This window comes from Rousettus aegyptiacus, unplaced genomic scaffold (genome assembly GCF_014176215.1).
Source record: "Rousettus aegyptiacus isolate mRouAeg1 unplaced genomic scaffold, mRouAeg1.p scaffold_m13_p_12, whole genome shotgun sequence".
NCBI classification, from domain to species: domain Eukaryota; kingdom Metazoa; phylum Chordata; class Mammalia; order Chiroptera; family Pteropodidae; genus Rousettus; species Rousettus aegyptiacus.
Genome location: NW_023416287.1, coordinates 22,330,175 through 22,344,649, shown reverse-complemented (window position 1 = coordinate 22,344,649; position 14,475 = coordinate 22,330,175). Strand labels below are relative to the sequence as shown.

General features: G+C 49.6%; 1 protein-coding gene across 1 annotated transcript in view; it reads right to left on the bottom strand.

The window, feature by feature from the left end:
* Positions 1-297: 297 nt before the first annotated feature.
* Positions 298-14,475, bottom strand: part of STK35 (serine/threonine kinase 35) — a 40,902-nt gene continuing 26,724 nt past the window's right edge. The window contains exon 4 of the mRNA XM_016145840.2: positions 298-5,066. The gene's annotated coding sequence lies outside the window, so the exon portion shown is untranslated. The remainder of the gene's footprint in view (positions 5,067-14,475) is intronic.

Sequence of the window (14,475 nt, the reverse complement as noted above, 5' to 3'; positions counted from 1 at the left end):
GTGGTTTGGAGACCCTTCTGATGTCTACGTTAAAAATTCCCGAGGGCAGAACTTGTAGAAGCACAGGGCCGGGGGTGAAAAGGGCCTCTGAGATGTCTGGAGGAGGGGACTGCCATGTGGGTTGAGGTCCTGGATCCCTGCGAAGGGCAGGCCAGGCGCAGTGCAGGCTCCTCGCTTCCGAGTGCCCGCTCCCAGGTGTGGGGTGGAAAGACTAGTTGACAGCAAGCAGATCAGGGAGCTGTGGCATGGGTTGGCTTCTCCTCCCTCCCAAGCAGGTGACAAAACCACACACACTCATTTTCAAATCACATATGGCTTCTTTGACCCCATCAAATAACTTTATTCACACAAACGTCCCTTAATTTACAAAGCCTCAGTCATTCATACACATTAGGGGGATCCACAGTGTTCAAGGAACTTAAATATAATGTATCATACCAACCCAAGTAAACCAAGTACAAAAAATATTCATATAAAGTTGTTCACACGTAGGTCCTAGATTACCAGCTTCTGTGCAAAAAAAGAAAATAAAGGAAAATAGATGAACTTGTATTTGAAACGAACTTTGTGCCTGGGTTAAAACCTCTCACACCCAAGTCAGCCCCACACGACTGTTGAATCGTCACAACGTACTCCCCTGCTCTGAGGGCAAAGAGGCCCCTGGGGCACAAAAGATGTCTTTAAAATGTCCCTAAATAAACTCCCTTCCAAGTCCTGTGGTCTTTCATGGAAAAGGATGTGGGTGTCTTCCTTCTGTTGCCTCTTGTAATCTTAGGGGGCCTCTGGGCAACCAATGGCAGTGGGTTCATCTCTTGATGAACTATGGGTGCTTAGCCAACCTTAAAAGAGGGGAGACCTCCCAGTTTCCCTCAGAGGGCCTCTCTCTAAACAGGAGCCCCTGCCCTCCAAGACTAGGTGGGCAGGATCAGAGATGGACCTGTGTTGTCCCGAAGGCTGTGCCTCAGCCTAGTGTGGGAGGACGGCTGAGGTAGTGTCTCTGGACCTCAGCCCCAAACCCCTCGGCCTGAAGAGCTGAAGAGTTCAAGCTTGGCTGTTGTCAAGCTGCCAGTCCCTAGGAGACTCCAGCAGCTGTGTCTGTCTGGGGCCACCAGACAAACTGAGGAAGGGGAAAGGAGTCATGGGGGATGATAATCCAAGAGCCCCAGGTGCCCCGGATGGGGAGGTGCACTTGGTGGGCAGGACTGGAAGCCCAGGCGGCATGGAGCAAGGCCACGGAAGAGTTAGGGTTCTCTCCTTAGGGGGTGGAAGCCTGACTCCTGATTCTCCAAGTTTCCAAAAGCTACTGAGGCTGAAACCCAGATACCCATCCTATTAAGATCTGTCTTCTAAGAAGGTAAACAGCCAACGGCATAAAGGAGTCTCACGATGCCAGCTCTTTTCCTTTCCTTAGAAAAAGACTCAAGCAAAAATAATCTTATTGCTCCGAACACTGGTTCTCTAGGAGACAAGTGATATGTTAAGGAGCTGAGAATCCTGGAGGAAGGGAATGCAAGGCAGGGAATGTCCAGGGGCCAAAAGGCTGTGAGGAAGGTGGCGAGTGGTCTTAGCACCGCAGGGTCAGGGAGCAGAGGAAGTGCAGGGTGTGCACCCCTGCCCCTGGCATCTCTGCCTTCACTCACTCTGGGGCCACCAGCGGCAGTGCCATAAAGGAGGCCAGGCCGTCCAGTCAGTCAGTCTCCACCTACTGTTGGGCACGTTTCTCCTCTGGCTGTAAACAGGTTATTTCTCAAGTAAACATTTAATACACTCCCTTGGAAAGGCAGCCGTGAGGGGCAAACCACATCTGGGTGGGAGGACAGAATTCCCATCCTCCTGTCCCAGGGCCTCTGGGATGAGAAGAGGCTGAGGCCTGCAACTTTAGTCCCTGGTGCCCAGAAGGGGTCAGAGCCAGTCTTGAGTGAACAGACTGTGGCATCCTCCCAGCTAGAGGTAAGAGGCAGGGACCTGCTGGGTAGTTAAGACAGAGTGCACCTGTCTGAAGTAGTTTTTCCGTCCTCGGCTAAAGCTGCTAGTGAGTGCCCTAGTGGTGTGTGGGGAGACATGTTCCTAGCTGCAGCTCTCAGAAAGGGATGGAGGGAGGGGGTGATGGAAGGGTAATCCTTCTCAGGGAGCTATCTGTGAACGGGAGTGAGAGTTTAAGTGACAGAAAGAGAGGGAGAAAAGAGCCATACTTCAAGGGAGCCAGGAGGTCTGGTCAGGGGAAGGCAATGGAATAAGGCACTATGATCTGTCTTGCTGATTCTTCTCTCACTGAGGGGGAAACCGAGCTCAGACCCACAGGGCTGAGGCCCAGACCCTCCCTCCAACAGGCTACCCTTTTCACAGACCCAAGGAGAAGAGAATAACAGCTTTTTTTTTAAGGTTTGGAAACTTCTAGAACATGGACAGGCCTAACAAACTTGGTGGTGCTGAGATGATGCACCACAGAGCTGCTGCCGGGCCTGAGACCCAGGTGGAGAGGGTAGAAAGGCAAGAGGTGAGGAAGCTGACCACGGTGGGAACAGGTGGCAAGTGGCTGAGAACGATGACAGGAGCTACCTGGGCGTGACCCCAAGGCTAGTCCAGACGAGGCAGAACCAGTATTAGGATGGACTTCCACTTAGCTGCCTGGGGGTGCCTCAGGTGGACAAAGCGGAAAGCAGGGAAGGGAGGAAAAGAGGGAGAGAGGCACTTGGGGCTAACAAGCTGGCCCTCATGAGCTAGAACAGGAGGTCCCACCACGAAGCCAGGACAGGCTGGGAGTCCTGCAGGGTAAGGGCGTGTGAAAGCTGCCCGCCTCACCCCAAAGGTATGGACATCCTGTGATCTACAAGGGATACTCTGGTGCCAGGAAAAATAACAGAGGGGGAGCACTGCAGCTCCAAGACCTTATTCAGACAGGGCTGAGAGACTTGGGGAAGGCAGAAGAAAAAGATAAGCAAATGGTAGTAAGTTGTTAGGCTTGAGCCCTCACTAGGAACTTTAGAGCATGGGCTGCAGCTGCAGCCAGGGAGTGTCAGGGGTGCTGAGTTTGAGGACTGTTTTCCCCATCTGCTCATGTACAGAGAGCTGCCCCAAGGGAAGGCAGAAGAATGTGCACTGCCGTTAGGGGATGCTGTCTCCCAACCCGCCCAACTGCAGCTCAGCACACACAGGAGGCCGCCCGAGAAGTCGGGAGACAAGACAGGTGATCACAAAGGATTTCAGCCAAGGAAGGGAAGGGCCTGGTTACCACCTGCAGCTCTGCTGGGTCCTGCTAACCACAGCCAACTGTCTGCCGAGAGAAAGCAGCCTTGGTATTTCAGGGGCTTTGAGAAAAAATGTGAGCAAATGTTTTGCCAAGTTTGGGCTGATGTTGTGCTGGCTTCTCCCAAAGTCCCAGGGCTGCAACATCAGGACCGCTGCTGGGGGGAGCGGGGGGAAAGATCCTCTTGGTCACACGCTAACTTAAATGCCCTCCAGTTATCTCCCCTATTGATCTTATGCTGGTTTAGAGAAAACGTAAAACAAAAATATAAACACAAAATAATTCCTTCCCTGTTCCCAAAGACCCTTTCCTGCTTGGCTGTCATGGGGTGAAAAGCCTTCGGAGCAGTCAAAGTAGTGTCCAGGAGAGGGAGACAGCACAGGGTTGCCTTCTCCTTGCACAGGGAGGCCAGCGAGGAGGGCGGCAGCAAGTGTTGTCGGAGAGTGGAAGAACGGCTACACTGACGGACACCGGCGGTGGGGTCCAAGGGCTCAAGGCTGGGAAAGCTCTAAGGTGGCAAGCCCACAATCGGGCGTCTAAAGACCATGTCTGCCCAGTCACCTCCCTAGTCTCGGCAGGTCCGTCCTTTCCCTTTTCAGACACATTTACAACGAAGGTGAGTACCTAACAGTCTATCCCTGGGATGACAGAGCACGTGTTTGACATTGTCACTGTTAAGTGACACCATGGGACCTGGTACATAGGGTACACCGTTCCCTGTGAGGAAATGACAGTGGCAGCCAGTCCAGGACACTCCGTTCTTATGGCAATGGTCACAATTGGATCTCAGGGACCTGGACAGTCTCTGCGACAATCTGGATGTTTGGTGGACATATCTGGGAAGACAACAATGCAGGAGGAGCCAGTGGGCGATGGGGGCTGAGCTCACAGGAGTGAGAGATGCCTGTTAAACACCCAGCTTTGTCCCAGGCAGGGGTTTGGCACAACGTTTTTTCCTGGGGATCTTCCTCTGGGAGGGAGATCACTAACAGGAAGGTAGGCCTGTAAAAGCTGGGGTGGGCTGACCTCAAACGCCCAGGAAGTGGGAGATGGTCACCTTCTGTCCCTCCCCTCTCAGAGCTCCTGGTTGTAAAGGGCAATAGAGAAAACAGATTCCCACCACTGTTAAGTCCTGGTGTGGCCTGGGGCTTCCAACAACTTAAAGAGAACACACCCATAGTTCAGAGCTTCTTTCTTGAGTTCCCCTGGCCAAACCCTGGTCTTCCTCTTCCAGGTGGCTCTTCACTTAAGATCATTTCCAAGGCCCAAGGGCTGGCCAGGAACAGCCCACTGGACAGTCCAGCAGTTCCTGCATCTGGTGGGAAGGTGGCCCAGAGGCCTCCTATCTTCACGCCCCCGTTCCAGGAGAAATCCCCAAATTCTCCATGGAGAGGTAGGCCTTCTCTGGGGAAGTGAGGTGTTAAAAGCAGAACTGAGAGAGAAATGGGTAAAAGACAAGGAAAACAAAGGACAAAAACAAAATAGCTCCCTAACCCCTTATAAAAATTAAAAATGAAATTTATACATATGCTTTGTCCATATTGAATTTCTTTAAAGAAATTGGTGCCTGTCCATAGCATGGCTTCTGCTCTTTGAAGTCTTAATCGTTTAAATTAAAAAAGAAATAAAAAGGAAAAACAAAAAAGAGGAAGACAAAAAATTTTTAAAAAATCAAGCAAAACTAAAGGGGAAAACCCAAACAAAAGCTTCACATTGCTAGAGATCCAGCTGTTGGGAGATCGCCAACAGGCCAAGCCACCACCTGTACCCTCTGCCGTCCTCTGTGCCACACATGAGACTGTAGGTCCCGAGGATCAACCTGGAAGACAGAAAGCAGGGAATTAGTGGACATTGGGTTAGTGGGCTTGGGGTGCCTCCGACTAGATGCCAACACCCAACCCGAATAAACTCAGGGGCTGTGATGTTATGGGGGAGGTTTCTAAACACTTTATCTGGAGTAAATTTAGCTTTACTATTTATTACTACCCTGCTGGACATGCAATTTTCTTACTTTTCAGACAAGGAAACTGAGATGCAGGTTAAGTAATGTGCTAACATCACCTGGACTGAGGGGCGGACCTCGGCTAGGAACCCAGGTATGCTGGCCCCAGCCACAAATCTGACCGTGAATACTGTCCCTCTCTAAAGGGCTTCTTGTTTTGTTTGCTGGGCCTCGGGAGGAGACAAACCCCCTGCCCCTCAGGGCCCTGTTCCAATGGAGGCCTAGACTACAAGCACCTACAGAGAGATTAGCCTTGGGTCAGCCCACACCCCAGCCTGGTTTTCCCAGCATGAGCCTGAGCAGAGCTAAGCACAGCCTTATCCTAGCAGGGCAGCATCCAGGGCAGCAACGCTCCATTTGCCCTCCATGTAAATCATTTAAGAGCTTCAAAGTCCCCGCCTGCACTCTGAATGACTGAATCAGACAAGTCTTTCACTGTGTGCTTCCCTCACCCCTCGCCCCACTGGCTTCAATGTTCTAGAGGCTCTGCAGCATCAGGTGTGCCCTGCCAGCCCAGCACTTGCCGCATGTGCAGTCTGATGACAAGGGCCCACTGTCCTCAGGTCCTGGGGAGATGCCTTGCTAGTCCTCATGAGGCAGTGGGGTATGATGATACTGGACAATTTACTCATCTGTCAGCCTCAGTTTCCTCCTCTGAGAGATGGGGGAGGGCTCTTTTTTGAGGGTCGAGAGAAATAACAACTAAGAAGTACCTGGCCTAGAGTAGGAACGGACATACTCTATGAGTCCACCCTCTCCCAGCCGCTTGTCCCTACCAATGATAAACGCGTCAGATTTAAACAGGCCATAGTCCTCAGCTATTTAACCACCAACGCTGCGTGAGACCGGGTGCGAGTGCCATGGAGAGGACACAACGCCCGCGGAGGAGGGCAACAAAGCCTTCTGGAGAGCAACTTGGCCATGTGTTTTCAGAGCTTCAGATGTGTTTTGACCTGAAGACCCTATAATTCCACTTGTGGAAACGCAGGTTAACTGATAATCCTAAATATGAAAAGGACTTTGAATAAAGGTGGTGACTGAAGTACATTTAAATTATGAGGCAACAACCCATATATTCAAAAATAAGAGATTTAAGCAAATGATCCATCCGCTCAATGATATTTACAGAGGAAATGAGAAGGCTATGTGGCATTTTAAACTACATTACGGCAAAAGCACTTCCTGGGTTAAGTGTGAAAAAGTCAGCTACAAAGTTCTGGGGCATGTAGTATGACCATAACTATGTACAGGGAAATCTGGCAAAAATACATCACAATGCTGTATTTGTCATGGGTGTGTTTTCTTCCTCCCCCACTTTTCCTCTGTATTTTTAGTATCGAGTACACATCACATTGTCACGCTCTACTTCATAATGGGAAAAATAGTGCACTTAATCTAATCAACAAGAAAAACTGGCAGCTCTGACAGAAAGATCCATGGACTAACGAGCAGTCCAGGAAACCAGACCCAGGCTCTTTTCTGGGTTCTTCCATGCTCTGTGGACATGGAGACTTTCCTATACCTGTCAAATGAGAGGTGAGACTGTGATTCCCTCCTCCACTACACAGGTGAGGTGACCTGGAGTCTGTGTGATGAATAAAGTGGGGATGGATGATAAAGGCAATGAAAAGGAGTTTGATCTAGAAAGAAAATACTGGATTTCTCAGGCCCAACCTCTCCCTCTGCTGCTTCTGTTTCCTCTGCCTGTTAAGTCCTTTCGACAAAAATCCAATGGTAGGTCTGTCTGTCTCAGTTTTTGACTTGGAAAAAAAAAAAAAAAAAAACTCATCATAAGCACATCCTGTGAGGAGCCAGTAGCCATCTCAAATCCAGCTTTCTTCAGTACACTTATTGCCTCCTTCCTGTGCTTTCAGTAGACAAAGCAGAGCAACCGGAAGATGGTGGGAAGGGAGGATTTGGGGGGAACTCTACCATCCAAGCCACTCCTGGGAAACACGACAAGAAAAGCCAGGGAGATTGTATGGTCATGTGTCATCTGCTAAGATAATCTCTGGGACCAGTTAACACTGCTTTCCTCTCCCTCACAGTAAGACCCAAGGTGACAACAATCTCCTCAAAAGGATGATCATCAGCAAGGTGGTCCATGGCAGTTGAAAAGCCATGTGGTCAAGGAGGCAGAATGATTCAGAAGCTAGAGTCCCTTTTTACATAATAAACTGGCGGAACAGAGTGTGACTGCAGGTCAAGCCAATAGCACAGTACTCTCTGCAAGAGCTCCTGACACACCAGCGTGTAATGACCGCTGTAATTACAGGTTCTTTGCCAGGAAGCAAGGCTGACATTTCCCACAGGCTCCTCCACCCTCCCTCCAGCTTTGGCACTGGCTTGGCCCTCCTAGTAGGCCTCAGGACAGCCCACAGGGAAATGAGAGGGTGCCCTTCCATGAGAGAGGGTTTGAATTCCTCTCTCTTCTCCCATTAGAGAAGGTGTATACCTTCCTGGGGAACCAATAGCAACAACCTGGCTGGAAGACAATGGGGCCCTTTCTATGGCCATGAATAGAAATGGCTCAGATCATAGAATTCTGGGATGAAGCAGCAGCAGATCCTCCTAGGCACTTAGTGGAACAGTAAGTGATGCGGACCCCAGCCTGGTGGGTCCTCATCCTTCATCCTAGAGGCCACACCTCAGCTCTCTGGCTGCCCCGGTTGCAGTTTGGCTGCTCGGTTACCAGCTTCAACCAGGGCTTGACTCATCCCTTCCACTGGAACCCCTACCTCTGACCAGAGCCCTCTCTAGAGGGCAAAGCCACACCTGCTGAGTATGAGGATAAACTTGCAGATGGCATCTGTAACGCATTCCACCTATCACTTTCTTAATCACCTCATCTTGTGAGGATGGATCTGCCATTTTAAGAAGGGAGGAGGCCCCAAGAGATGGAGCAACCCAGCCCACATCACAGAGCTGTTAAACAGTAGAACTGGCACTCAATCCAAACTTTTGAAGCCCTTTTACTGCCCAAAGTCTTTCCACTACGACAGTCTCCACTTGGTGTTTTTAGAGCTGGCTCAGTCAGTGATTCCAATAGCCTGCATTTGGGATGGTCTTGAGGGAGAAAGGTGTCAGTGATCAGGGAAGGTGGACTGGCACATTTTCCCCTTACTTCAGCTCTCAGACTAAGTTCCCTCAGCACATCGGACCTTCTTATTTCTCTAATTATCGTAACAGCGATCACTTGTCAATGTTTCGTATGTGTGAGGCATGTTCTATCTAGGTAGGACACTTCCTACGTGACACCTAAGGCAACTTCAGCACTCCTCTGCTGCTTTCCACCCACCGTGTCCCAAAATGGACCAAGCGTTTTTACACCCACCGCCTCATTTCACCCAACAACCCTATGAGGTAGGAACTATGGTGACTCAGGTTAAGAGATAAGGAAACTGAAGCTAAGAGAGAAGATCCTGCACGCCTAAGAAGTGGTAGAGAAAAAGGTTTCAACCTAGGTGTGACTCACTCTAAAGCTCCTAGCTTTTAACACATAACTTTAGAACATAAAATCCCTTCCTACAGAGACAAGAGCTTAGGTGGACTTAAAAACCTGTTTAAGCCTTTCATTTGTAAACGAAATCATTCAGAAAAATGCTCATAAAAGGCTTGGCTTAGATACCTCTGCACAGATCTGGTGTCCAGAGCACAAAGGTTGATGCAGTGCCAACTGGGCACTGAGGAGCCTTCTGGCAAATTCCTCCGCCATCCAAGCAGTTGTGTGGCCTGCTCAGGAAGACCGGAGAACCAAACTGCTCCCATTAAGGCCACGAGCAGTGTTGAGAACAGAAGCCGGAAAGAGTGTCAACAACAACGAGCAATGATGGGCCTGGGGACCAAGTGGGCCCACATTCAGAAAAGAAAGTCATCCAGTTGGTGTGCTCAGAGATCAAAGCATAGTAGAAACACAAACTGCGGTGTTTCTGGGTGCACAGCTGAGAACTCACCCTTACCTAAATTCTTCCTGCAGTCCTGTAGCTAATGCTACCTTAGATATGCTAGACATCATGCAAGGCTTAGTATCCAAACAAAGAAGCATCCAAGAATTCTCTCCATTTTACAGATGAGCAAACCGAGGCTCAGGTATTAATTTCAGCACGTCATGCTCTGGAGGCACAGAGGCAAGTGAATCTCAGGGTCACAGACAGCAGGCCTCTCCTAAACAGGATTAGCTTCAAAATGAGTCATTCTTCACTTGTTTAATACACCAAACAAAGCAGCCGGCTTTTCATGCTCAGCTATCAACATGCCAGCCCTGGGGAGTTCAGTGGCCCTAGCGCTACTGTCGATTCCAATCTGTCAGAGGCACTGAGGCCAAGCTTTCTAATGCGTCATTCCTCTAAGGCTTAGCTGGCAACAGTGGTGCTAAGAGTAGGGCAAAAACAAGGACAACCGTGCCGTAAGCAGACCCTGGCACAGTATATGGGGGTCCTGTTGTTAGGGCTAAAAAAAATGATGGTAGAGATCACAAATGGGCTAACAGTGTTTTCAGTCTTCAGGTCTGAAGACTGAAGGGGCACGAAGTCAGGGAAAAGGGGACAGGAGCCTAGAGGTTATCAAAGCATACCCACGAGGAGCTTCAGGAGAGCCAGGACGTGGAAGGCCAGGGGTGCCATGCTTTATGGTCTTTGAGCCCTGACCAGGAGACCAAAACCAGGTGGAAATCAAGGAGCAGGTCCCAAATTGGGGGGGGGGGGGGAGCACTGTTCAGGGAACATGTGTTAACAGAACGGCAAAGAGTGGATACTCTGTCAAGGACATTGTCTTCGGAGTAGGAAGATCTAAAATTCATATCCCAATTTTACCGATCACTAGCTTTGAACTTTGCAAAGTCAAGGCCCTCTGAGCCTGTTTTCTCAGCTTAAATGAGGAAATGTCTACCTTGCAGGCTGTGAAGACCAGTGATGATATTTTTAACAGCCACCGTGAGGCACATAGGAGGTACTTAACAAGCTGATGGCAGTGTTAAATCATGCCCCCAAAACCCCAAATCAAGACAAAACCTCATGACCATCATTGGCTCAAGAAAAAATTCCAGACAAAACAACTCGGCCTCAAGTCAGTTCTCTCTTGAAGTGACTGCCTCCTTTCTGGTCTAGGCTTTGGCAATTGCTGGTCTGGTTTGGCACCTCACCTGCCCCAGTCCCCCAGCCTGTCCCCTCACAGTCCGCTCAGGTGGCACTCACCCTTAGAGGCCCCCTCCATGTGCTCCCCAGAGGACCCGTCTCCTGTTCTCCAGTGAGCAGGCATGGAATGAATGACCACAGGCCCCCACTAACCATGCTGCGTGTGCCACTCTTACCACCTTCTAACTACAGGTTTCCTTAAGGACAGGGACAGACTCCAGCTTCTAAGCCTTCACGTTGCCAAGCAAAAAAAGAGCGCATATACTAGGTGATCGATAGAAACTGGGAGCTAGTACATGGCGATAAAAAATTAATTTACAGACTTCACCAAATAATTCATCCCACGTAATAGGGTTTTAATATAAAAATATGGTTATAAAAATCCCTGCCTCTGGTTGAGTCCCCAACTGAACATCCCAATCAGCCAGGGGAAGAGAGGGCCAGGCCAATTCTCCAGGCTCCAGCAGCTGGGAATGGAGAAGCTGGATTTCACCTGTTATTTTTCTCCCATGCTATATGAGACGTACAGGGGTGAAGGATTTTCCTGCCAAGACATTGCCTACCAGTTAAAGAACCGGGAGGCTCCTGTCTCGCCGCCCCTTCTCCCCTCACAGACTTTCTCCAACAGAAGGCCTGCCATCGAAGGGGAAGGAGATAGCCCACTGTCCACAAATGCAGTCAGAGAAGAAGGAGCTTGAAACTCGGGTGTGGCCAGTTGGAGCTGGCCTGGCTTCATAGTAAATCCCTGAGTCTATCAGCCAGAATAAGAAGTTAATGAGAAGGGGAGTTAGGACTGGAAGACCTGGGTTTGGCCTCAACTCTGTGGACTTCCCCAGATTCACTGTGGTAGCCTCCTTCCAGGCCTGACCACCTGTAACATGGCAAAAATGCCCCCAACAACTTTCCTTAGCTGACAAGTAGCTCAAGAGGTGGTGGTGGAGACCTGGCTGGGGTGCTGCCAGGTGTGGCGGGGGGAGGACAGCCCTATGAGGAAACTGGCACCAGCCCTTGGGCAGCTAGAGGTCTACCCTTTGCCTAAGAAGCCACCCCTCCCACCTTCTACGTTTACTTTGCCTACTTAGGTGTGTCTGGAGGAAGCAGCCCTGTGAATTGTCAGAAAGATAGACTGTTGCCCAGGTTTTGACAGTACAAATACAAGGGTAGGCATGTACTCCTGGGTGACAACCTATTAGGAGATGCTTAAGTAAAATGCAGAAAAATGATAAATGATCTCACCTGGTGGTGAGTAGAAGTGAAAAACCTGGCTTCCAGTCTCATCTAGCTCTCCCTACTCTCTCTGGGGGCATCGTTTCTTCACGTGCCAATGAGAAGCTTAGGACCAGGGAAGGGGTTCTCAACCTGGGGTCCTTCTAACTCCAAGGATGCAACAGGTTCTACAACCCCTCTGAAGGTACATAAAGTCCCACGGTATGCAAATCATGTGCATTTTTCTACATCGTACTCAACATTCAGATTCTGAGAAGGATCCATAACACAAGGAATACTGAGAACCAAGAGGATCTTTCTAGGCTCCTTCACTATTAAAGCAAAACTTCAACCAGAAAGCAGCACAGGAGTGCTGTGTGGGGCTGTCCCAAGCTAAGGTGGTGGTACCACCCGTGGGGTCAGGGCGGCGAGGGGAGTGCTGTGGGGAAGATGACTTCAGCTCACTGTACCAGAGCCCTTGACAGTGGGATGGTGAAGTCCCTCCACCCTCAGGCTGAGTAGACTGAGATTCCCTCAAAGCAGACGAGTGTCACTGAGGAGGCGGGCTCTGTGCAATGTCCACTGGGCTTGGTCTACTTACCACAGTGAGGACACACGCCGTTGCAGCAGCAACTGCAGGGCCAATGGCAGCAGGGCCCAGCTTACTGAGAGAAAGAGAACTAGCAGAGCTTAATGTCAGCTGTACCTCAAGCAAGTGTGAAAGTGTGGTCAGGGCAGTGACCGGTTTCACGTGAACTGCAGCAAGCAGTTACTGAGGAAGCTCTCAGACACGGAGACTTGGTCACATTACGGCAGTGATCATGTTGTCACCAGGCTAATTTGCTTCATGTTGTTTTAAACTTTTCAATACTTGGAGCATACTGCCAAAAATCTTAGTATTTATAAGTCTGCCAAATGCACAAAAACAAGGATCACTGGGCAAGAGCTAAGATTTGGGAAGTCACATATGGCAGCCCTTAGGGACCCAGGGTTGGTGATTTCCCCTAAAGCACCTTAGTTGGTAAACAGGTACCGGGTGGCACTCACTCAAAACAAACTAAGGGGGAACTTTTTGTCTCTATTAACAGCCTTAGTAATTAGCAGTAGGCTACGGGGATAACTAATTCTCTTCTTCAACTTATTAAGTATGGGGATAAAATGAAAGCTGCTAACTGCCTCAACTGGCCCCCAAGAGACTGAGGTTCAGCTGTGGCTGCTGTGATTAGCAGGAGAAATGGCTCAGGGGAGTGACTGGGCTCCCCAGTGAGTTCTCCATATGGGCTCTTTGCCGGAAGGGAGATGTCTAAGGTGTAGTTATAACTAAAGGGGAGAGAGAGGTCGCTCTTCCATATGGGGCCAGGACAATTTGTGGTTATAAAAGACTCAAATGAGGTCATGCCCAGAGTGGTCTGGGCAAAAGGAGACCATATGGTTACAGTGACCAGCCTGAGGCCCCCTATGCCGAGGGGAACTCACTGGGGGCACTGCTAAGGGATTTGGAGTTCTCTTAGGGAAAAAGGCATGACAAATTGTTCATGAGAAATGAAGTGAAAACGAAGGGTCAGCTTACGAGGGTTTGGCAAAAACAAACAGGACAGGGGTAACACACAGAGCCACCATTATTGAACTCTTATTGTATACTAGGAATTGCACAGTGTATAATGAGCATCATTTAACAGACAAGGAGATGGGGGCCCAAAAGTTAGGTGACTGGCCCAAAGGCACCCAGCTAGTAAGTGGTAGAGCTCTGATGCAAACCTGGGGTTACCAGCATAGCAAATTCAAAAGCAAGTGTCTTAATGTCTTTGCACCAATATGGAAGCACAGGGTTTCTACTTCCCCACGTTAGCTGCCTTTTCTCACTTCACATGCTCAGGAAAGTGCCTGTCTAGTCTCACAGCTTCTGAAGACTGGTACTGGTGAGATGTGGCATCTCATCTGCCTCTCCTAGGGGGCTATCTGTCTTCACTGTGACCGACTCATCTGCCAAAAACGCAGCCTAGTACACCCTCACCAGCCATCCCCACCTTTTCGATGGGATGAAGTTCACCTCCGTAGGCTGACATTCAAGGCTCTTGGCAATTTCGTGCAATTGTGCCCTCCCACTTCAGCCTCTGTGGGAACCAACCCAAAGATCTGCGCTTCCCACAAAGTCCCAGTGTTGGCCTTTGCTCACGCCGTGTCTCTGCTTACAGACTCTCCTCATCTGCTCTCCTTTCTTCAAGGGTCATCTTAAGCCACATGTCCTACATGTTGCCACTACTTATTCAACAAAGAGCACACACTCTCCCCTCTGAGCTCCTAGGATCACTGAGACATCCCAGGGCCACTCCATAAGCTACTAGACTTGCTAATGTGACCTGTTCTTAGAAACTCATGGAAAAGATCATGGCACCCGAGCCCTAGCCATGTGGCAAATGGGGCAAATTACTTCCTCTCTGGAGTGGGAGTGAGGAGACACACCATACCTAGGACACATATGAAGATTTAACAAAATAAAAAACAGGGTGGAAAGTATGAAGTCTGGCAAACAGCATGTACTAACTTCAGGTGAGAGAGAACCCAGAAGCAAGTAAGAGTGAATACGAGACTAATAGCAAGCTGCAGAAGCTCTCAGTAAGCATTGCTAAGTCAGTGCAAAAAAGAACTAGATTTTTCTGGGTTCCAGGAAAGGATATGTAGTGAACAGGCATCGAGGCCAGCTACCACCTAATATCCTATGTAGAATTCAAACTGAGGTCTGAAAGGATAGCAAAGAACTGACTCCACTAGCTGGATGTCCAGTTACGGCCGGAGGGCCACCCCGGTGCTCCTAGTACTTGCATTTAGAAATCTGAAGGCAACTGAGACCAGGTCTTCTCCCTCTACCTCCTTCCCCTGTGCTCCTT